The 23601-nt window shown below is 45.2% G+C and overlaps 1 protein-coding gene across 3 annotated transcripts in view; it reads left to right on the top strand.

Moving 5' to 3' along the window:
• tmem108 (transmembrane protein 108) overlaps positions 1–23601 on the top strand; it is a 165228-nt gene that overhangs the window by 19086 nt on the left and 122541 nt on the right. The window contains exon 1 of one of the 3 annotated variants that reach the window (XM_067997565.1): positions 9325–9416. The exons of 1 other annotated variant lie outside the window; for it this stretch is intronic. The gene's annotated coding sequence lies outside the window, so the exon portion shown is untranslated. Of the gene's footprint in view, positions 1–9324; positions 9417–23601 lie in introns of those variants that run through there. One more of the 3 variants, XM_067997571.1, reaches the window with a different exon arrangement.

Below are 23601 nucleotides of genomic sequence, written 5' to 3' on the forward strand. Positions count from 1 at the left end.
CGATCAATGAGTCGAGCGTCATATCCCGTTCTTACTAGGGCGTCTTTCAGCGTCTGTAGGTGTCCATCGCGTTCCTCCTCGTCTGAGCAGACCCTGTGTATTCGCAGGGCCTGTCCATAGGGGATGTCCTCTTTGACGTGGTTAGGGTGGAAGCTGGAAAAGTGGAGCATCGTGAGGTTGTCCGTGGGCTTGCGGTAGAGTGAGGTGCTGAGGTGCCCGTCTTTGATGGAGATTTGTGTGTCCAAGAAAGAAACTGATTCTGAGGAGTAGTCCATGGTGAGCTTGATGGTAAGATGGAACTTGTTGATGTTATCGTGTAGTCTCTTTAGTGATTCCTCGCCGTGGGCATTAAACAAGTAAAATAAGTAAGTTTTTGCTTGTTCGGTATCTGAACATATTCATTGTATTTATTCTAAAGACTGTGCAGTTTGTGTTGTCCAAACACACAAATTTGGTTGTATGCATTCAATTTTAATTTTTACTGTAAATATAGAAATTTGGTAACATTCCATTTCTGAGGAATATAAATGAATTTAAGGCTAATGGAAGTAAAGACAAATTAGGTAGCTGGATTGAAACCTGCAATACTCATGGATGATCTGTCTGCAAAGCAGTGGAGCCCTGCAACAATCTATTCTGGGTCTTTGTTCACATTATTCAGAAACCATGGGGTGGCAAGTATCAGCAAATTGACTGACACTTCAAACAGTATAGCCAGGTGACAGGTGTAAAGGAGGTTGATGCCGTTCAAAAGAAGGAGAAAAAGCAATTAAAATCTGGGACACCTGTTTGTGACTGTGTGAGCCCCCTGTGTGTAGGATATTAACCCACTTTTGACGCTGTAATGCCCCAGATTCTTGTACTGCCCCAGTTAGGCTGCTTCCATCCTGTGGTTTTAGTGTTACTTGGTGCTGTCAGACACAAGCACAATACCACAGGGTACTGTGGCTGTCAGTTCACTGTTAGTAAGACACCCGGGAGAGTAAAGGACATCACTGAGAAGGTGCAGAACATTCTGCGGGGGGAAGGGGGAACGGCCAGAAGTCGTGGTCCACGTGGGTACCAATGACATCGGAAAGAAAAAGGATGTGGTCCTGCGGCTAGAGTTTCAGGAGCTAGAGAGGAAGTTAAAAAGCAGGACCTCAAAGATAGTAATCTCTGGATTACTCCCAGTGCCATGTGCCAATGAGTACAGAAATAGGAAGATAAGGCAGGTTAATATGTGGCTAGAGACATGGTGGAAGAGGGAGGGCTTCAGATTCTTGGGGCATTGGGACCATTTCTGGGGCAGGAGGGATCTGTTCAAGGCAGGCGGGTTGCACCTCAACAGAGCTGGGACCAATATTCTCGTGGGGAGGTTCACTAGTGACTGGGGGAGGGTTTAAACTAATTTGGTAGGGGACTGGGCACCAGGATGTAGCATTAGAAAGGAGAAACAAAGTGCACAAAGGATTGGGAAAGACACATAGCACTAGAGTTAGAAATAGTATAGTATTAGGTGGGATCAGACTAAGAGAGAATACGAGAAGGCCAAAGATAGGTTTAGAGTCCACGGGGGTGATTTTAAGCCCCAAGAATGGGTGGGTTGGGGGCAGGTGGGAGTTGAAAATAGTTGTTCTTTGGGTTGCAACCACAACCCAACTTTATTTCCTGGTTTGACGTTGGCGCGTAAAAGTACAGGCTTCCCACTGGGAATGCAAAGTCTGAAAATGTTGCAGTTGCGACCCAAAACAACAACTATTTTCAACTCCCAACCGTCCCCAACCCACCTGTTCTTGAGGTTTAAAATCACCTCCCATGTGTGTAATCGCACGAAGCGTGGTAAATAAGGTTGGTGAGCTGCAGGCCCAAATAGCCACACGGGAATTGAATCTAGTGGCGATAAGGGAGACCTGGCTCAAAAAAGGGTATGATTGGGTACTAAATATTCCTGGATACAAGGTGTTCAGGAAAGATAGGGAAGGAAAAAAATGGGAGTGGGGGGTTGACAGTATTGATTAAGGGGAATATTGCAGTGCTGGAGAAAGAGGATGTCCTTGAGGGGTCAAGGACAGAATCTATTTGGTTAGAGTTAAGAAACAATAGAGGTGCCATTACACTACTGGGTGTATTCTATAGGCTACCAACTAGTGGGAAGGATATAGAGGAGCAAATTTGCAGGGAAATTACAGAGAGGTGCAAGAACTATAGAGTAGTGATAATGGGGGACTTCAACTATCCTAATATAGACTGGGAAGGTAATAGTGTAAAGAGCAAAGAGGGGGAAGAATTTCTGAAGTGTGTTCAGGAGAACTTTCTTGATCAGTATGTTTCTGGCTCAACGAGGAAGGAGGCAGTGCTGGATCTGGTTCTGGAGGACGAGGTGCGTCAAGTGGAGCAAGTGTCAGTGGGGGAACATTTAGAGAACAGTGATCATAGTATCATAAGGTTTAGATTAGTTATGGAAAAGGACAAGGAGCAATCTAGTGTAAACACACTTAATTGGAGGAGGGCCAATTTCAGTGGGTTGAGAATGGATCTGGCCTGGGTAAATTGGAATCAAAGGTTGGCAGGCAAAACCGTAATTGAACAATGGTTCGGGTACAATCTAGATACATCCACGAGGGGGAAAGGTAGGTCAACTAAATCCAGAGCTCCGCGGATGATGAAAAAGATAGTAAGGTGAAGCAGAGAATGGGGGCATATGATAGATAACAGGTTGATAATACAAGTGAGAACTAGGCTGAATATAGAAAATACAGAGGAGAAGTGAAAAGGGAAATAAAAGGGACAAAGAGAGAGTATGAGAATAGACTGGCAGCCAACATAAAAGGGAATCCAAAAGTGTTCTATAGGCATGTAAATAGTAAACAGGTAGTAAGAGGAGGGGTGGAGCCGAATAGGGACCAAAAAGGAGATCTACTCATGGAGGCAGAGGGCATGGCTGAGGTACTAAATGAGTACTTGCATCTGTCTTTACCGAGGAGGAAGATGCTGCCAAAGTCACAGTAAAAGGGGAGGTAGTTGAGATACTGGATGGGCTAAAAATTGATTAAGAGGAGATAATAGAAAGGCTGGCTATGCTTAAAATAGATAAGTCACCCGGTCCGAATGGGATGCATCCTTGGTTGCTGAGGGAAGTACGGGTGGAAATTGCAGAGGTGCCGCAATCCTCCTTAGATGTGAGGGTGGTGCCAGAGGACTGGAGAATTGCAAATGTTATACCCTTTTTTGAACAAGGGCGTAAGGATTAACCCAGCAACTACAGGCCAGTCAGTTTAACCTCAGTGCTGGGGAAGCTTTTAGAAACAATAATCGGGGACTAAATCAATAGTCACTTGGACAAGTGTGGATTAATAAAGGAAAGCCAGCACGGATTTGTTAAAGGCAAATTGTGTTTAACTAACTTGATAGTTTTTTTGACGGGGTAACAGAGAGTTGATGAGGGCAATGCGGTTGATATTGTGTATATGGACTTTCAAAAGACATTGGATAAAGTGCAACATAATAGGCTTGTCAGCAAAATTGAAGCCCATGGAATAAAAGGGGCAGTGGCAGCATGGATACAAAATTGGCTAAGTGACAGGAAACAGAGAGTAGTGGTGAACAGTTGTTTTTCGGACTTGAGGGAGGTGTACAGTGGTGTTCCCCAGGGGTCGGTACTAGGATTACTGCTTTTCTTGACATATGTTAATGACTTGGACTTGGGTGTACAGGACACAATTTTGAAACTTGCAGATGACACAAAACTTGGAACTGTAGTAAACTGTGACGAGGATAGTGATAGACTTCAAGAGGCTATAGACAGGCTGGTGGAATGGGCAGACACATGGCAGATGGAATTTAATGTAGAGAAGTGTGAAGTGATGCAATTTGGAAGGAAGAATGAGGAGAGGCAATATAAACTAAATGGTACAATTTTAAATGGGGTGCAGGAACAGAGAGACCTGGGGGTTCACATACAGAAATCTTTGCAGGTGGCAGGACAAGGTTGCTAAAGCTATTAAAATGGCATATGGGCTTTATAAATGGAGGCAGAGAGTACAAAAGCAAGGAAGTTATGCTAAACCTTTATAAATCACTTAGTTAGGCCTCAGCTGCAGCATTGTGTTCAATTCTGTATAATATACAAATATATTAAGAGAAAGAGGATGGCAAATAGTAATGTGGGTCTCTTAAAGACAGACACGGGTGATATTGTAATTGAAAATCAAGAAATGGCAGACTTGCTAAATACTTACTTTGTATCGGTCTCCACAGTAGAGGAAGAGGGTAAAGTACCAGAGATAAGAGGAAAACTAAATCAAGAGGAGGAACTTACTAGCTTTAATGTAAGTAAAAAAAAAAATGGTAATGGAGAAAATAATGAGACTAAAGATAAATAAATCTTCAGGACCTGATGATTTCCACCCAGGGTATTAAAAGAAATAGGTGAGGAAATTGTAGATGCTCTTGTCATGACCTTCCAAAACTCTCTCTTGATTCAGGAATTGTCCCCTTGGATTGGAAAATTGCCATTGTCATTCCATTATTTAAGAAGCGTAGGAGAGATAAACTAAGAGATTATAAACCTATTAGTCTAATGTCTGTTGTGGGGAAGTACCTAGAATCTGTTATTAGGGACAGAGTGACTGAGCACTTGGATAAATATAAGCTGATCAGAGAGAGCCAGCATGGAATTGTAATGGGTCTGTCATGTCTAACTAGCCTAGCTGAATTTTTTGAGGAGGTAACAACATGGTAGATGAGGGAGTGTCTAAGGATGTTGTTTATATGAACTTCCAGAAGACATTCGATAAGGTGCCACATAAGAAACTGTTAACAAAAATGAAAGCACGTGGAATTGGAGGTAACCTATTGACTTGGGTAGGGAATAGAAACATAGAAACATAGAAAACAGAAGCAAGAGTAGGCATTCGGCCCTTCGAGTCTGCTCCGCCATTCAATATGATCCTGGCTGATCCTCTATCTCAATACCATATTCCCGCTCTCTCCCCATACCCCTTGGTGCCTTTTGTGTCTAGAAATCTATCTATCTCCTTCTTAAATATATTCAGTGACTTGGCTTCCACAGCCTTCTGTGGTAAAGAATTCCACAGGTTCACCACCCTCTGAGTGGTTAGGAGGTAGAGGACAGAGAGTAGGGATAATGGGTATATACTCAGATTGACAGGATTTGACTAGTGGCGTCCCCCAGCGATCTATACTGGGGTCTCAGCTCTTCACTATATTTATAAATGACTTTGACAAAGGCATAGAGAGCTATATGTCCAAGTTTGCTGATGACACTAAGTTAGGTGGCACAGTAAATAGTGTAGATCAGTGCAAAAAGTTGGAAAGGGATATTGATAGATTAAATGAGTGGGCAAAACTGTGGCAGTTGGAGTTCAATGTGGGAAAGTGTGAGGTCATCTACTTTGGACCCAAGAAAGGTGGAACAAAATATTTTCTAAATGGTGAGAAGCTAGGAACTGTGGATGAGCAGAAAGATTATGGGGTCCAAGTACAGAAATCACTAAAAGCGAGTGGACAGGTCCAAAAAATAATGCACTGTTGATCTTTATCTCAAGGGGGCTGGAATAGAAAGGGGTGGAAGTTATGTTACATCTGTACAGAGCTCTGGTTAGACCGCATCTGGAGTACTGTGTTCAGTTCTGGGCACTGCACCTCAGGAAGGATATATTGACCTTGGAGGGGGTGCTGTGCAGATTCATCAGAATGATATCGGGGTTAAAAGGGTTAAATTATGAGGGCAGGTTGCATAGACTAGGCTTGTATTCCCTTGAGTATAGAATTGAGGTGCTTAAGATGAATAAAGGATTTGATAGGGTAGGTAGAGATAAACTATTTCCTCTGGTGGGGGGAGTCTAGTACAAGGGGGCATAACCTTAAAATTAGAGCTAGACCATTCAGGGCTGATATCAGGAAGCACTTCTTCACACAAAGGGTAGTGGAAATCTGGAACTCTCTCCCCATCCCCGCACCACCCCAAAAAAAGCTGCTGAGGCTAGGTAAATTGAACATTTCAAAACTGAGATTGATAGATTTTTGTTAGACAAGGTTTTTAAGGGTTATGGAACCAAGGCAGGTAGATGGAGTTAAGAAACAGATCAGCCATGTTGTAATTGAATGGCAGAACAGTCTCGAGGGGCTGATTATAGAATCATAGAATCATAGAAGTTTACAACATGGAAACAGGCCCTTCGGCCCAACATGTCCATGTCGCCCAGTTTATACCACTAAGCTAGTCCCAATTGCCTGCACTTGGCCCATATCCCTCTATACCCATCTTACCCATGTAACTGTCCAAATGCTTTTTAAAAGACAAAATTGTACCCGCCTCTACTACTGCCTCTGGCAGCTCGTTCCAGACACTCACCACCCTTTGAGTGAAAAAATTGCCCCTCTGGACCCTTTTGTATCTCTCCCCTCTCACCTTAAATCTATGCCCCCTCGTTATAGACTCCCCTACCTTTGGGAAAAGATTTTGACTATCGACCTTATCTATGCCCCTCATTATTTTATAGACTTCTATAAGATCACCCATTAACCTCCTACTCTCCAGGGAAAAAAGTCTCAGTCTATCCAACCTCTCCCTATAAGTCAAAACATCAAGTCCCGGTAGCATCCTAGTAAATCTTTTCTGCACTCTTTCTAGTTTAATAATATCCTTTCTATAATAGGGTGACCAGAACTGTACACAGTATTCCAAGTGTGGCCTTACTAATGTCTTGTACAACTTCAACAAGACATCCCAACTCCTGTATTCAATGTTCTGACCAATGAAACCAAGCATGCTGAATGCCTCCTTCACCAACCTATCCACCCGTGACTCCACTTTCAAGGAGCTATGAACCTGTACTCCTAGATCTCTTTGTTCTATAACTCTCCCCAACGCCCTACCATTAATGGAGTAGGTCCTGGCCCGATTTGATCGACCAAAATGCATCACCTCACAATTATCTAAATTAAACTCCATCTGCCATTCATCGGCCCACTGGCCCAATTTATCAAGATCCCGTTGCAATCCTAGATAACCTTCTTCACTGTCCACAATGCCACCAATCTTGGTGTCATCTGCAAACTTACTAACCAAACCTCCTAAATTCTCATCCAAATCATTAATATAAATAACAAATAACAGCGGACCCAGCACCGATCCCTGAGGCACACCGCTGGTCACAGGCCTCCAGTTTGAAAAACAACCCTCTACAACCACCCTCTGTCTTCTGTCGTCAATCCAATTTTGTATCCAATTGGCTACCTCACCTTGGATCCCGTGAGATTTAACCTTATATAACAACCTACCATGCGGTACCTTGTCAAAGGCTTTGCTAAAGTCCATGTAGACCACGTCTACTGCACAGCCCTCATCTATCTTCTTGGTTACCCCTTCAAAAAACTCAATCAAATTCGTGAGACATGATTTTCCACTCACAAAACCATGCTGACTGTTCCTAATCAGTCCCTGCCTCTCCAAATGCCTGTAGATCCTGTCTCTCAGTATACCCTCTAACAACTTACCCACTACAGATGTCAGGCTCACCGGTCTGTAGTTCCCAGGCTTTTCCCTGCCGCCCTTCTTAAACAAAGGCACAACATTTGCTACCCTCCAATCTTCAGGCACCTCACCTGTAGCGGTGGATGATTCAAATATCTCTGCTAGGGGACCCGCAATTTCCTCCCTAACCTCCCATAACGTCCTGGGATACATTTCATCAGGTCCCGGAGATTTATCTACCTTGATGCGCGTTAAGACTTCCAGCACCTCCCTCTCTGTAATATGTACACTCCTCAAGACATCACTATTTATTTCCCCAAGTTCCCTAACATCCATGCCTTTCTCAACCGTAAATACCGATGTGAAATATTCATTTAGGATCTCACCCATCTCTTGTGGTTCCGCACATAGATGACCTTGTTGATCCTTAAGAGGCCCTACTCTCTCCCTAGTTACCCTTTTGCCTTTTATGTATTTGTAGAAGCTCTTTGGATTCTCCTTTGCCTTATCTGCCAAAGCAATCTCATGTCCCCTTTTTGCCCTCCTGATTTCTCTCTTAACTCTACTCCGGCAATCTCTATACTCTTCAAGGGATCCACTTGATCCCAGCTGCCTATGCATGTCATATGCCTCCTTCTTCTTTTTGACTAGGGCCTCAATCTCCCGAGTCATCCAAGGTTCCCTACTTCTACCAGCTTTGCCCTTCACTTTATAAGGAATGTGCTTACCCTGAACCCTGGTTAACACACTTTTGAAAGCCTCCCACTTACCAGACATCCCTTTGCCTGCCAACAGACTCTCCCAATCATTGGCCTACTCCTGTTCCTATATTCCTACCACACCATAGGAAGAATGTGAACATCTTGGAGAGGAGGTAGAGGAGATTTACTAGAATGGTACCAGGGGTGAGGGACTTCATTTATGTGGAGAGACTAGAGAAGCTGGGATTGTTCCCTTTAGAGCAGAGAAGGTTACAGGGAGATTTAATAGAGGTGTTCAAAATTATGAGGGGTTTTGATAGAGTAGATAGGGATAAACTGTTTCCACTGGCAGGATGGTCGATAACCAGAGGACACAGATTTAAGGTAATTGGCCAAAGAACCAAGGGGGAGATGAGAATAGTTTTTTTGACGCATCGAGTTGTAATGATCTGGAATGCACTGCCTGAAAGGGTGGTGGAAGCAAATTCAATAGTAACTTTCAAACGGGAAGTGAATATATATTTTGAAAAGGAAAAATATGGAGGGCTATGGGGAAAGAACAGGAGAGTGGAACTAATTGGATAGCTCTTTCAAAGAGCCCGCACAAGCACAATGGGCCGAATGGCCTCCTTCTGTGCTGTATGATTCTATGAAAATCTCTGTTCTTTCTTGATATTTTTAATTTTTAGCTAAAACCCATCAAAACACTTCTTCATCATTGTGCACTAGGTTTAGTGTATATTGTGTGCACAGTATGGGGCACTGAATTGCTTGCACATGTCATTGGCAAAAGTGAGAATGGGGGAGAAATTTATTTACCTAACAAAAATCTATCAATCTCAGTCTTGAAAAGCTCAATTAACCCAGCACCACAGCCTTTTTTGGGGAGGGAACTCCAGATTTCAACTACCCTTTGCGTGAAAGCGTGCTTCCTGGTTTCACTCCTACAAGCTACAAGGCCAGGGCAGTGTGCAAGATTTGCCGTACTTTCGAAGGACAAGGAGAGATAAGCAAACCACAACAAAGACAGCTGTCTTCTCAAACCGCGAGAAAGAGACAGAAAGGAAAAACCAGCAAGCGGTTTTTGCAGCAGCAAAGAGAGATATTAAAAACAGCCATTTTAGTGATTTCTAGGAGACAGTACCAGAAGCAGTTCAAAGAAGAATTAACCCCTCAGTCTCTCAGAATAAAGGAGTGATCACCCTTCCTTCTGAGTTTCACTCCCAGATAAGGTTGTAAGTATCTTTATCTGTAAAACTGTTTGGTTTTATTGACATTAGGACATATCATTTAGAAAAGTACCTCAGCCTCGGTCGATTCTTATCTCTCGTACCCTAAAGAGTAGAGATAAAAATCCTACAGTCGCATTACAATTCTCTGGGTTGTGATGCTGTACTTTGGATTGTGATGTCACGTTGTTTGTCCGACATCCAGCACTGGACGAGCAAAAATTTCCTCCAACTAATTGTTGGGAAGACCGAAGCCATTGTCTTCGGTCCCCACCGCAAACTCCATTCCCAAGCCACCGACTCCATCCCCCTCCATGGCCACTGTCTGAGGCTGAACCAGACTGTTCGCAATCTTGATGTCCTATTTAATCTTGAGATGAACTTCAGACCACATCTTGGTGATAGAGGAGGGCTCTATCACCAAGACCGCCTACTTCCACCTCCGTAACATCGCCCAGCCTCAGCTCATCTGCTGCTGAAATCCTCATCCATGCCTTTATTACCTCTAGACTTGACTGTTCCAATGATCTCCTGGCCACCCTCCCATCTTCCACCCTCCGCAAACTTGAGCTCATCCATAACTCTGCTGCCCATATCCTAACTCGCACCAAGTCCCGTTCACCCATCACCCCTTTGCTCACTGATCTACATTGGCTCCCAGTCCGGGAATATCTCGATTTTAAAATTCTCATCCTTGTTTTCAAATCCTTCCATGGCCTCGCCCCTACTTATCTCTGTAACCTCTTCCAGCCCTACAACCCTCAGAGATCTCTATGTTCCTCCAATTCCAGCCTCTTGCGCATCCCTGATTTTAATCATGCCACTGTTGGCGGCTGTGCCATCAGCTGTCTAGGCCCTAAGCTCTGGAATTGCCGGCCTAAACCTCTCTGCCTCTTTACCTCTCCTACTTTAAAACGCTCCTTATAACTTATCTCTTTGACCAAGCTTTTGGTCACTTGTCCTAATATATCCTAATGTGGCTCGGTGTCAAATTTTGTTTGAGAATCGCTCTTGTGAAGCGCCTTGGAACGTTTTACTACATTAAAGATGCTATATAAATGCAAGTTGCTGTTGTTGTTATGCTGTACTATGGATTGCATTACTGCTCCCTGGGTTGCGATGGTGTACTCTGGGTAGTGATGCTGTACTCTGTGTTGTGATACTGTACCTAGGTTGAGATGCTAGACTGTAGGTTGCAGTACTGTTCTCTGGGTTGTGATTCTGTACCACGGGTCATGATTCTGTACCCTGGGTTGTGGTTCTGTATCCTGGGTTGCATTATTAATCTCTGGGCTATAATGCTGTACTCTTGGTAGTGATGCTGTACACTAGATTAAGATACTGTTGTGATGCTGTACTGTAGATACTGCACCCTGGGTTGCGACGCTGTACCCTAGGTTGTATTACTGATCTTTGGGTTTCATTACTGTTCTCTGCATTGTGATGCTCTAATCTGGGTTGCGATGTTGTTCGCAGAGTTGTGATCCTGTACCTTTGGTGCGATGCTGCACTCTGGATTGCGATGCTGCACTCTGGATTGCGATGCTGCACTCTGGATTGCGATGCTGCACTCTGGATTGCGATGCTGCACTCTGGATTGCGATGCTGCACTCTGGATTGCGATGCTGCACTCTGGGGGGGGTCTGAGCACAGCAGTTGGGAGGGAGGGAGGGAGTGAAAGATTAGGGTTGGAGGTCGGCCTATCGTGGGGCAGTTCCCGATCGGGCAGAAGCTTTGCTTGAGGAGCTGGGGGGAGCACACCTGCTCTCCCTGGCCCACAAGGAGTGCTATAAAAAGCACTTCCCTTCTGCAGCTGGCTACTCCTTTCTCCATTTAAACCGTTAAATTTAAATCTCAACTGCACTGAGAGTCTGATTTAAATATTATAATGAAGTGTCCTGCCTCTCCAAGATGGGACACAAGCACGGCACGCAACCCGCCATCGTAAAAATGGCGGAAGGCATGTTCATGGTGGATTGTGGTCGCGTTTCCTGATTTTTAATCTTTAACCGCCGTCCCCCCACACCGGACCCTCTCCTATCTGTCGTGAGGGGTTAATGTTGACCCCCATTTTTCTCAGCTCCTCAGAAACCAATTTTAACATAAAAGCGAAACTGCAGCTAAAATGTATCTGCCCCTAAATGCAACAACAACAACAACAACAACAACAGGGAAATCCAGAGCTTAGGACCAAGCTGGCATGTTGCACAGAGCTTTTGCAAGCAGGAGTGCTTCCCCCAGGCCCAACAAGCCTACCTGCAGCAACCCCCAACTCCCCCATGATCACCGACCCCCCCCCCCCCCCAATCCCGACATCCCTCCCTCGGTGACTGACCCCTCCCCCGGTGACTTACTCCTGATCCTCCTCCCGATGACTGACTTCCACCCCACCCCCCCACCGACGACTAACTCTCCCCCGGTGACCCCCATTCCCGCCCCCCTCCCCATCCATCCAATCTAAGACTTACTTGAACACTTATCTCTTCCTTGCTCTTCTCCCACCTGACTGAGACCTGCCTGTCAATCAGGCCGGCCTGTCGGGCGGGAAACCGTCAAAAAAAATAAAAGACATCCTTACGTCAAAATCTTAAGGATATCCAGGAATGTACTTCCGGCTTTCCCGTCCGCAATTCGCCCCGCACCCCCCCCCCACCCAAACCCGTTTCTGGCTCTGGGCTAAAATTATGCCCATAGAGTACAAAGAGTACATAGAGTAAGATAGTTATGCTAAACCTTTATAAAACATGGGTTAGGCCTCAGCTGGAGAATTGTTTTCAATTCTGGGCACCGCACTTTAGGAAGGTGCAGAAGAGGTTTACTAGAATGGTAATGGGAGTGAGGGATTTCAGTTATGTGGAGAGAATGGAGAAGCTGGGGTTGTTCTCTTTCTATCAGAGAAGGTTAAGGGGAGATCTGATAGAGGTGTTCAAAATCATGAATGGTTTCCAGTGGCAGAAGGGTCGGTAACCAGAGGACACAGATTTAAGGTGATCGCCAAAAGAGCCAGAGGCGACACGAGGAAACATTTTTTTTAACGCAGCGAGTTGTTATGATCTGGAATGCACTTTCAAAAGTGAATTAGATAAATACTTGAAGGGAAAAAAATTACAGGGGTATGGGGAAAGAGCAGGGGAGTGGGACTAATTGGATAGCTCTTTCAAAGACCCAGCACAGGCACGATGGGCCCAATGGCCTTCTCCTGTGCTGTACCTACTTTGATAAGGAGATATTAAAACAGGTGACCAAAAGCTTGGTAGAAGAGTTGGGGTTTAAGGAGCGTCTTAAAGGAGGAAAGAGAAGTGGAGAGATTTAGGAGGGAATTCCAGAGCTTAGGACCTAGGCAGCTAAGCAGGACCAAGCTGGCATGTTACACAGAGCTTTTGCAAGCAAGTGCTTGGTGCTCTATGCATGTGCATAAAAAGCTTTCGGGGCATTCTGAGGTGGCTCAGCTTTCAGTGCTGGAGGCAGTGAATATGAAAGCCCTCATTCAAATATCCTTCCAACACCCACTGCTGAAGCTCACTTATCAAAATTGCCAGTTAAATTAAGGCCAGTGTTGGTGAAATCACTACAGGAAAGGAAGGGTTAAAAGGCTCTAAAAAGTCATGGACACAATTGACGATGTTTAATCTTTTTGAAGCGAATTATTCTTGTAGGTGCTGAAAGTTTCAGTAATTCTTTGGACCAGGGATATGTAGGGTGGCCTGCCTACTTAGTCCAGTTATCTGACTGCTACGATTAGTAACACTCACTCGAATGGATATATCTGTGTTAGCCTAGATTTCACCCTGCAGCTCATTCAATCAGATTGGATTTTATGTTTTTATGTATACACACACACACACACACACACACACACACACACACACACGTCCTGCCAAAGCTGCTGTGTAGGCTGCAAGAAACTTTCACGTGTGGCGTTGGTAGCACATGCGCAGAAGAGAGAGGTCACAAGATTGTGAATGGGCATCCAAAAAACTGACTGCTTGCTCAAAATATGAGTGGTTGGCTTATATGCTTCTGGTCAGTCTCCTCATATGCATCATGTATGTTACTGTTACAACTGGTAGTAGATGAACAGGCAGACGGATCTTTATTTCCTTTTTACATGTGGGTTTTCAACTAGTATCATTTCTTTAATGTATAAATGTCAGCAGGTGACCTTCTGTCAGCTCAATGTCACTTTGATGACAATTACTTCAAAAGCCTCCAACTGTGCTTTTGGAAAATAACTTCTCGGAACTGTGCAGAAGAGGAATCAAAGTAATTTGCATCCTAAAGGGAATTCTCAGCTCCGATGCACACTTCTGTAAAGTTTCTGATCTGAGGAAGCTTATCCTTGAACAGGTTTAGACGAACAGCAGCCAAAGACCACCTGAGTCAAGGAGGGGCTTGCAGACTTAACATGTGGTTTATTAACATGCACTGAAGGAAAATAGAAAAAAAAGTGTTGTAGTTTTATATTTAGCTTTGTTGCCTACTGTACTATTGTTGTATAGTAACTTTCTGCAGTGTTAGTTTTATATTGCTAGTTGTTTAAAGCGGTTATGAATCCTTTTTAGAAATTTCTTATTATGTCTTTAAAAATGCAAAAAGGTTCCAGTTATAAGAAGTATAGCAATGGTTCCCAGCTGGATAATTGATCATTTAAATACCCTGAACTTAAAAAGATAGGCCAAAGCCTACAAATTCAATCATGCCCAGAACAGTGCTATTCATTGGCTCCATGCTTGTTTGGGGAGGCGGGAAATCGGGTGTCCCTGATGCCACGTAAAGGCAGCCGGCACCTCTTAAAGTAGAGAAACTGTAACTAAAGCTAACAGGGTATTAGGTTGTATTAATGGAACCATTCAGTATAAATAAAAGGACACCATTTTGACATTATACAGATTGCTAGTCAGACTGCATCTGGAGTACTGTGCCCAGTTTTGGTCCTCCCACATGGTGGGTGATATAGTGGCCTTGGAAAACGTCCAGGAGAGCTACAAGAATGATTCCTAGCTTAAAGAACCTCAGCTATTCAAAGGCTCGAGGACCTTGGTCTATTTACTTTAGAGCAGCGTAGACTTAAAGGTGACCCGATAGAGGTCTATAAAATAATTAATGGGCTGGATAGCGTGCTTATTGATAGATTATTTCAGTTTAACAGATCGGGGAGGACCAGGGACACGAATTTAAACTATGGAAGAGTAGGAATAGACTGGATGTTAGGCGGTTCTTTTCCCAGAGAGTACAGAGCCTCTGGAATATGTAGCCAGCTGGTGTGATGGGCGCTGACTCTCTCTAAGCCTTCAAGAGGGAGCTGGACCTGTTCCTGACTGAGGCAGAGATCGCATCATATAGAAGGCAAGTGTCTTTATAGATAACACTCGGTCCATGTAATCTCCTGGACTGGTTTTGATCGCCTGAGAGGGTTGGCGAGGAATTTTCCAAAGTATTTTGTCTCTTTTTTTGCATCTCCCAGAAGATTACATGACTGCGGGGGAGGGAAGAAGTGCCTAATCATGATGCTCCGGCCATCACGTGTGGGGCAGGCTTAATGGACCAGCTGGTCTTTTCCTGCCCGTCAATTTTGTATGTTTGTAAAGGGAGGTGCACTGTTGCTGCAGACAGCAGGGAAATTGCCCAGATTCAAGAAGATGGCTTGGAAGAGGTCCAGACAGGCCACCCAGGTTCTCCAATGCCACATTGGAAGCCCTGGTGCAGGGGTGGACAGGAGGAGGGAGATCCTGTTCTCCCCAGGGGGCACAACACCTCCGCCACAGTGGGAAGAGGTTGCAGAGGAGGCCAATGCCAGGAGCTTAGCTCCTAGGACATGGCTGCAATGCTGAAAGAAGTTCAATGACTTCATCAGAGATGTCAAGGTAAGAATACTGTTCTCTTATTCTCTGCTCATACATCCATCACCTAGGAACATAGGAACAGGAGTAGGCCATTCAGCCCCTCGTGCCTGCTCCGCCATTTGATAAGATCATGGCTGATCTGTGATCTAACTCCATATACCTGCCTTTGGCCCCTGTCCCTTAATACCTTTGGTTGCCAAAAAGCTATCTATCTCACATTTAAATTTAGCAATTGAGCTAGTATCAATTGCCGTTTGCGGAAGAGAGTTCCAAACTTCTGCCACCCTTCGTGTGTAGAAATGTTTTCTAATCTTGCTCCTGAAAGGTCTGGCTCTAATTTTTAGACTGTGCCCCCTACTCCTAAAATCCCCAACCAGCGGAAATAGTTTCTCTCTATCCACCCTATCTGTTCCCCTTAATACCTTATAAACTTCGATCAGATCACCCCTTAACCTTCTAAATTCTAGAGAATACAACCCCAATTTGTGTAATCTCTCCTCGTAACTTAACCCTTGAAGTCCAGATATCATTCTAGTAAACCTACGCTGCACTCCCTCCAAGGCCAATATGTTCTTCCGAAGGTGCGGTGCCCAGAACTGCTCACAGTACTCCAGGTGCGGTCTAACCGGGGTTTTGTATAGCTACAGCATAACTTCTGCCCCCTTGTACTCTAGTCCTCTAGATATAAAGGCCAACATTCCATTTGCCGCCTTGATTATTTTCTGCACCTCCAGCCTCACTACTCACAATACTTCCCTCCCACTTCCCTTCACTCTCCTACAAGCACTACATTCCACCTCCTTCTCAGACTCACACTCACCACTATTACAACCCTCACTTCCCCACACCTCACATCTTACACACAAAATACCAACTATTCGACCATGGCAGGCACATTCACTAAACACCTCAAGACTGTCACTAACACACTCCTTTCTTTCCTACAGGAAAAGGTTGCACACAACCTGAGACAGGAGGCTGCCACTGGAGGAGGCCGAGCCCACCTGCAAACCCTCTCCCCCGTGGAAGAAAACGTGCTGTCCATCATGGGCGGAGGTAGAGTTGTGGCCGTGATGAGTGGCAACGTTGGAGGAGACATCATGCAGGGTTTCTTCTCACCTTATCCTTTTTTTCCCTTCTTACTTCTATCTCACCCTACACACTTTGCATGACAAATTGCAGAAGCTTTCACCAGCCACTTCTCTCTCTGCTCTCCCTTCACACTAAAAGCTAACCCTTGTCCTTTTCTTTCATTTCAGGTGCTGAAGATGCGGAGATACCTCTGCCACTTCAGGAAGAGGAGGCCAGCCTTCCTGAAGATGCAGCGTCACTCAATCTGACCCTTGCAAGCACCAGCTCAGAGATTGGCACTACATGTACTTTAGAGGCTAGGCTAGAGGGCGGGTCTTCACGCGATGAATCACCGGACACAAGTGTGCAGGAGCTAGGACACAGCAATAGAACACCATAGATCCCAGCTCGCCGGAGGGCGAAATAACATACTAGCTCTGCTGCAGAGGACTCAGATGCTGATTTCGAGGACTCTGATGATCAGCAGGGTGTGGGGAACCTAGTTGGAGGCAAGGAAGGAGGAATCTGGTCCTGTCCAACAGTTGCAATGTACTTACTATCTGTGAGGAAAAGGAGAAAGTTTCATTCTTATCTATCCAGTCGTATCCAGAGAATCTCCTGCAATGGCTTCTCTTCCCGCTCCCACACCGTTACCTCTGGAGTCCCCCAAGGATCTATCCTTGGCCCCCACCGATTTCTCATCTACATACGGACCCTCAGCGATATCATCCAAAAACATAACGTCAGGTTCCACATGTACGCTGACGACACCCAGCTCCAACTCGCCACCACCTCTCTCGAACCTTCCACTGCCTCTGATGTGTCGCACTGCTTGTCCGACATTCAGTACTAGGTAAGCAGAAATTCCCACCAGCTAAGTATTGGGAAGACCGAAGCCACAAATTCTATTCCCTAGCCACTGATTCCACCTCCCTCCCTAGCCACTGTCTCAGGTTGGACCAGATTGTTCGCAACCTCGGTGTCATATTTGACTCTGAGCAGAGCTTCCGACCCCATATCCACTCCATCACTAAGACTGCCTACTTCCACCTCCATAATATGCAGCATCTCTTCCCTGCCTCAGTCTATCTGCTGCTGAAACCCTCATCCATACTTTTGTTATCTCCCGACACAATTATTCCAATGATCTCCTGGCCAGCATCCCATCTTCCACCCTCCATAAACTTGAACGCATCCAAAATTCTGCTGCCCATATCCTAACTCACACCAAGTCCCGTTCACCCATCATCCCGGTGCTCGCCGACCTACTTTGCTCTTGCTTCACCAACATCTCGAATTTAAAATTGTCGTCGTAGTGTTCAAATCCCTCCAAGGCCTCACTCCACCCTATCTATGCAACCTCCTCCAGCCCTACAACCTCTGAGAAATCTGCGTCCCTCTAATTCTGGCCTGTTGTGCATCCCTGACTTCCCTTCAATCCTCCATTGGCGGCCGTGCATCCTCTGCAGCCACGATCAAGAGTTCCAGAAGATGTGTTGCCTACCTAGTGCCGGGGTAAGGGATATCTCGACATGGGTGGAAAGGAACCTGGAAAGGGGAGGGTGGAGGACCAGTTGTCATGGGCCATGTCGGGACCAACAACATAGGGAAGAACAGGGAGCGGGGTCCTGCTAAAGGAATAAAACAAGCAAATTAGAAGAGAGTATGAGAAGCAAGGAGCTAAATTAAAAAACAGGGTCTTGAGGGTAGTAATCTCAGGATTATTATCTGGACCAAGAGCTAATTGGTATGTAAGGATAAATAGGGCTATAGAAAGGTCTTTAAACCAATAAAGGTGGGGAGGGGGGGATCAGCTAGAAATAATGTTAAGACTGATAACCTAAAGATGAGAAAAAGAAGGGATAAGAGCAAAGTTCAGAATGCAAAAAGAGATATAAATAATCCAAGTTCAGATCATAGAATAGGAATTAATAATATGCCTGATAGAAATAAAACAAGAATATTGAAAATTAAGAAAAAATGTGATGTTAAACACTGAGAAAAACACCAACAGCGTATATGGGCAGTATGGGGACTGTTAACCAAATCCGAGTTCTCTACACAATTGCACGTAACATAAGGAATAAAACAAACAAATTAGAAGCACAAATTTAGTTCAAAGGGTACAACGTAGCAGCCATTTCAGAGTCCTGGTTACAAGTTGGGCATGAACGGTAACTTAATATTTCAGGCTATGAGGTCTTTAGAAAGGATAGGGAAGGGAGGAGGAGTAGCAATATTGCTAAAAAGACAATATTACAGCAATTGAAAGAAAGGATATCAGTAACGGTGAGCAGGCAGTGGAAACACTCTGGGTAGAATTAAGAAATCGCAAAGGATGCTTGACTCTAGTGGGAGTTGTCTACAGACCTCCAGATAGCAGTGATGCAGTTGCAGGATGCATAAATACGAGATCAGAGAAGTATGTAGCAAAGGCAAGGCGGTTATAATGAGAAATTTTAATTTTCACGTAGACTGGGAGATGCAAAACAGCACAAGTCGTAAATGCAATTAATTTCTAGAGTGTATCCAGGACAGTTTACTGAAACAATGGGGGTTAAATTAGTTAATCCCTGAAAAAAGGCACAGGGATCACAGTGCCTGATTAACCCGTGCCTGGTCGTTGAGATGCATGCAGCACGTAACATTCATGCTGCCTGCTGTTTTACATGATTGCTGCGTGCAGCCAGGCCTACCTGTGCTGTTGAATGGCTGCTCACCAGCAGGGGGCCCAGATATTGCGAGTAGCTAGCTCCACTTAAAGGCAGCCTGCACCTCTTAAAGGGAAGGTGCACTGTGGCTGCAGGAAGTGGTGTAAGTCAATGGTGGAGTGAATCTGCACTGCAATGTAGTGAAGTATGGTGATGATGGGAACTCTGGAATTTTTAATGAGCAACAACTTGGCTGCTCAAAGTTTGCGGGACTCTTATATTTTGAAAATATAAGTTACAGGTCTGGATGGAGTCTGAACAGAGATTAGAAATCGCACACACAAAACACAGATGCAGGTCCCATCCTTATGTTTACAAACTGTTGAGTTCCTTCAAAACATTCAATAAAGGTTGTTCACAACTACATCCCACATCCTCCAATCTGCACCCCAGATTCTGCCAATCTGCCGATCTGAGTTTGCACCGGGCCTGCGAGACAGCGTGCATCTCTGATGATGCACTAGGGCCTTGCTGCAAGAGGTGGACAGAAGGAGGGGCATCCTATATCTGCAGAGGGGCAAGAGGCCCTCCAGACATATGCTCCCGAGGGAGTGGGAGGCAATAGGTGAAGAAATTAATGCCAGGAACATAGCACCGTGAACATGGATGCAGTGCAGGAAAAAGTGCAATGATTTGACACGAGCAGTCAAGGTGCGAGTTCAATTGTCGAGTGGCATATACCAACTGCACCAACTACCAGCTGCACCACTAGTCGCATCCACTGCTTCACGCACTACACCCACCATCACCCACCTACCAACAAACTCCGTCAGTACTCAACTCTTCAAATCAGATGCTTCCTCTCACCCTCACACATTACCACTGTTGCAAGCCGCACACCCACAACTCACAGGTCACACACACTGGCAGCTATTCAACCATGACAGCCACATCACCCAAACATCTTTCAGGACACTCACCGACACACTTCGCGCTTTCTTGCAGGAGAAGGTGGCACATAACAGGAGGCAGCAAGTGACAGTGGCTCCATGGAACATGAACCTGCTGTCCTCTCTCAGGATGACAGCATTCCTGTCCCACCCCTGCCACTCCACCAGTGCCCATGTTGTTGACTATCAGCTAGCCAGTCCACTCCCTGTATAGTACTGAAACTTTGTTATAGGAACATAGGAACAGGAGTAGGCCATTTAGACCCTTGAGCCTGTTCTGTCATTCAATGCAATCATGGCTGACTTGTGACCTAACTCAATACACCCGCCTTAGCCCCATATCCCTTAGATTTTTGTAAAACCAAAGGTATTATCAATCTCAGATTTAAAATTAACAATTGACCTAGCATCAACTGCCATTTGCAGAAGAGCGTTCCAAACTTCTACCACCCTTTCGTGTGGAAGCGTTTCCTAATTTCACTCCTGCAAGTCCTGGCTCTAATTTTTAGGCTATGTCCCCTCGTCCTAGTATTCAAGTATAGGAGACCTCCAAAAACAGGTACAAATGCATCAGCGGCCAAAAGCAGTAATTCAACAACGAACCTGTAACTCGTGCCTGATCCCTTTAAATAGCGCTGGTGGGGGGATCCTCCATGCCGTTTAAGACCTGTTCAGCTATGCAAGGTTAAGACGGTGTGGAGTTCCAAAATCGCATCTGTCCCTTTAAATCAGCATTGCACACTGATCTACTGCATAACCTCCGTGCTGGCATTCGTTAGGTGCGCTTGTGCAAACGTCTTTACCAAAATGGTGGCCTGTGCATGTCACGCCAGAAGTGGGCGCGCGCATTTCAGATGCCGTTTTAGGCCCTTAGGAGTCCACGTAGTGCCTACACAATGGGCGCTACGTGGCCCAATTTAGTCGTCAGTATGTTTTAGAACCAACATGGGGACAGGCCATACTAGATTTAGTAATGAGTAACAAGCCAGAATTAATTAATAATCTGACCGTAAGGGAGCATCTTGCCAACAGTGACCATCACATGATAAGAGTTTGACATTAAGTTTGAGAAGGAGAATGATCACATGCAAACCAAGGTTTTAAATATGGTTGATTTCAAAGGAATGAGACTTAAGATGAACATGTTAAACTGGGCTGAGCTGCTGATAGGCCAACCTACAGAAGAACAGTGGGAGGTATTCAAAGAAATATTTAGTACAATACAAGATCAATACAGTATAGTGATGCAGCATAAAGCTTAAAAAAAGTGGCTTACACAAATGCCAAGAAAAGTGGTAATCCAGCGAACTGGGAGAAATATGGAAAGCGACAATGGGACACAAAGAAAGTATTAAGAGCTGCAAAAAGGAATACGAGAAAAACCTTGTAAGTAATATAAAGGTTAATGGGAAAAGTTTTTATAAATATATTAAGAGTAAGAGAGTGGCTAAGGGAGATGTTGGCCCATTAATGACAGACTCGGGTGATGCTGTAATAGACAGCAAGATAATGGCAGACTTATTAAACGAGTACTTTGTATCCATTTTCACAGTAGAGGAAGAGAATAAAATACCAATGAAGGAAGGGAAACTAAGACATAAATCAAAGGGAGGAACTTATTGAATTCAATATAACTTTAAAAAAAAACGTAATCAAAAAATTAATGGGACTTAGGATAGATAAATCTCCAAGACCTAATGGTTTCCACCCAAGGGTATTAAAAGTAGGTGAGGAAATTGCAGAAGCGTTAGTCATAATCTTTCAAAACTCTCTTGATTAGGGCATTGTGTCGTTAGATTGGAAATTTGCTAATGTCACTCCACTATTTAAGAAGGGTGGGGGAGATAAACCAGGGGAATGATTTTAGCCCGGAAAAACGGGTGGGTTGGGGGCGGGGGGGGCAGTAACAATTGCACAAATCTAAAATCCCGCCCCCAATCCGCCGATTTCAGTTTTTTTGGGGGGCAGGCCGAGGGTCGGGCGACCAATCCACTCTCGGGAGGCAGGTCAGGCATTAAAAGCTTTTAACGGGGCTGCAAGCCTCCATTTTCAAAGATTTTTTGTATTTAACCCCGGGGGCCGGGTTCCCTGGGCCTTCTACTCCACGCCACATGAGAGGAGGTGAGAAGGCCCGAAACTGACTTTGATGAAGGAATAGAGAGTTGTATATCCAAGTTTGCAGATGACACTAAGTTAGGAGGGACAGATGTGAGCAGGAAGTTGCAAAGGAACATAGATTAAGTGAGTGGGCAAAACTGTGGAAAATGGAGTTCAATGTGGGCACTGTGATGCATTCCACTTAGGACCCAAGAAAGATAAATCGGGGTATTTTCTAAATGGTGAGAAGCTAGGAACTATAGAGGAGCAAAAGAGATTTGGGAGTCCAAGTACACAAATCATTACAAGCTTGTAGATAGATACAAAAAAGCAAATGGAATGTTGGCCTCTATCTCAAGGGGGTTGGAATACAAAGAGGAAGAAGTGATGCTTCAGTTGTACAGATCCCATCTGGAGAATTACGTTCAGTTTTGGGCACTGCACCTCAGGAAGGATATATTGGCCTTGGAGAGGGTGCGGTGCAGATTCACCTAAATGATATCGGGGCTTAGAAGGTTAAGTTATGAGGACAGGTTGCATAAGGTTCGCTTGTATTCCCTTCAGTATAGAAGATTGAGGAGTGATCTGATAAAGGATAAAATATTAAAAGGATTTAATAGCATAGATACAGAGAAACTACTTCCTCTGGTGGGGGAATCAAGAACAAGGGGACATAACCTTAAAATTAAAGCCATTCCACTCAGGAATGAAATCAGGAAGCACTTTTTCACACAAAGGTTAGTAGGAATCTGGAACTCTCTTCCCCCAAATGACTGTGGATACTAGAATAATTGGAGCTTTCAAGGGCGTCATTTTAGCACCCGCTAGCGGGTGCGTTCCTGGCAGGGGGGCTCCGAAAATCGGAGAATTCCGGCGCGGGACCAGAGCCCGCCCCGAACCCGCGCACTTCCGGGTTCCCCGCTGACGCGCCGGCGTGCGCGTGCAGCCCCCGCTGGTGGGAATCCCGCAGGCAATTAAAGCCAGTGGGGTGCAACTTGACAGTATTTATTTTGCTTGTTCAGGTCATTAACTGACCTGATTAAGGGATTATGTGAGGAGGGGTGGGATTTTAGAGCAAACTGGGACTGTTTCCCACACTGGGGGAAACACTCCCAGGTCAAATGGACCTGTTGCAGCTGTCAGCCTGTGGCAGCTGCAAAGGTCCATTTGACAGGCGGGGGAGGGGGAGAGACCCTCACCCATTGCAGGAGGCCAATCTGTCACTTTGGACAAAGTTTGGCCTCCACTACCCTCCTCCTGACAGTCAAAGTCACCAACCTGCACACTTACCCCGGGGTCCAGAGACATGTACCTACCTTGCGAACCCCCTCAGATGTACATCTTGCGGATGGGGGCCGCCGTAGCTGCAGTCATGACCTCCTCGGAGGGCGAACAGCATCACCAGCCTCGCCATCCACGCCGTCCACCTCTGACACGTGGAGCTCCACAACAGAGTGCTGTGACACATCCACCTGTACAGCAGGAGGGTGGGCTACCGCAGAGAGAGATGCGTCGCAGAGGGCACTACCCTCGCCACAGGGTCCACAGACCGAGGCTCAGCCTCCTGGACCTCTCTGAG

This window comes from Heptranchias perlo, chromosome 2 (assembly GCF_035084215.1).
Source record: "Heptranchias perlo isolate sHepPer1 chromosome 2, sHepPer1.hap1, whole genome shotgun sequence".
In the NCBI taxonomy this organism is placed as follows: Eukaryota; Metazoa; Chordata; class Chondrichthyes; order Hexanchiformes; family Hexanchidae; genus Heptranchias; species Heptranchias perlo.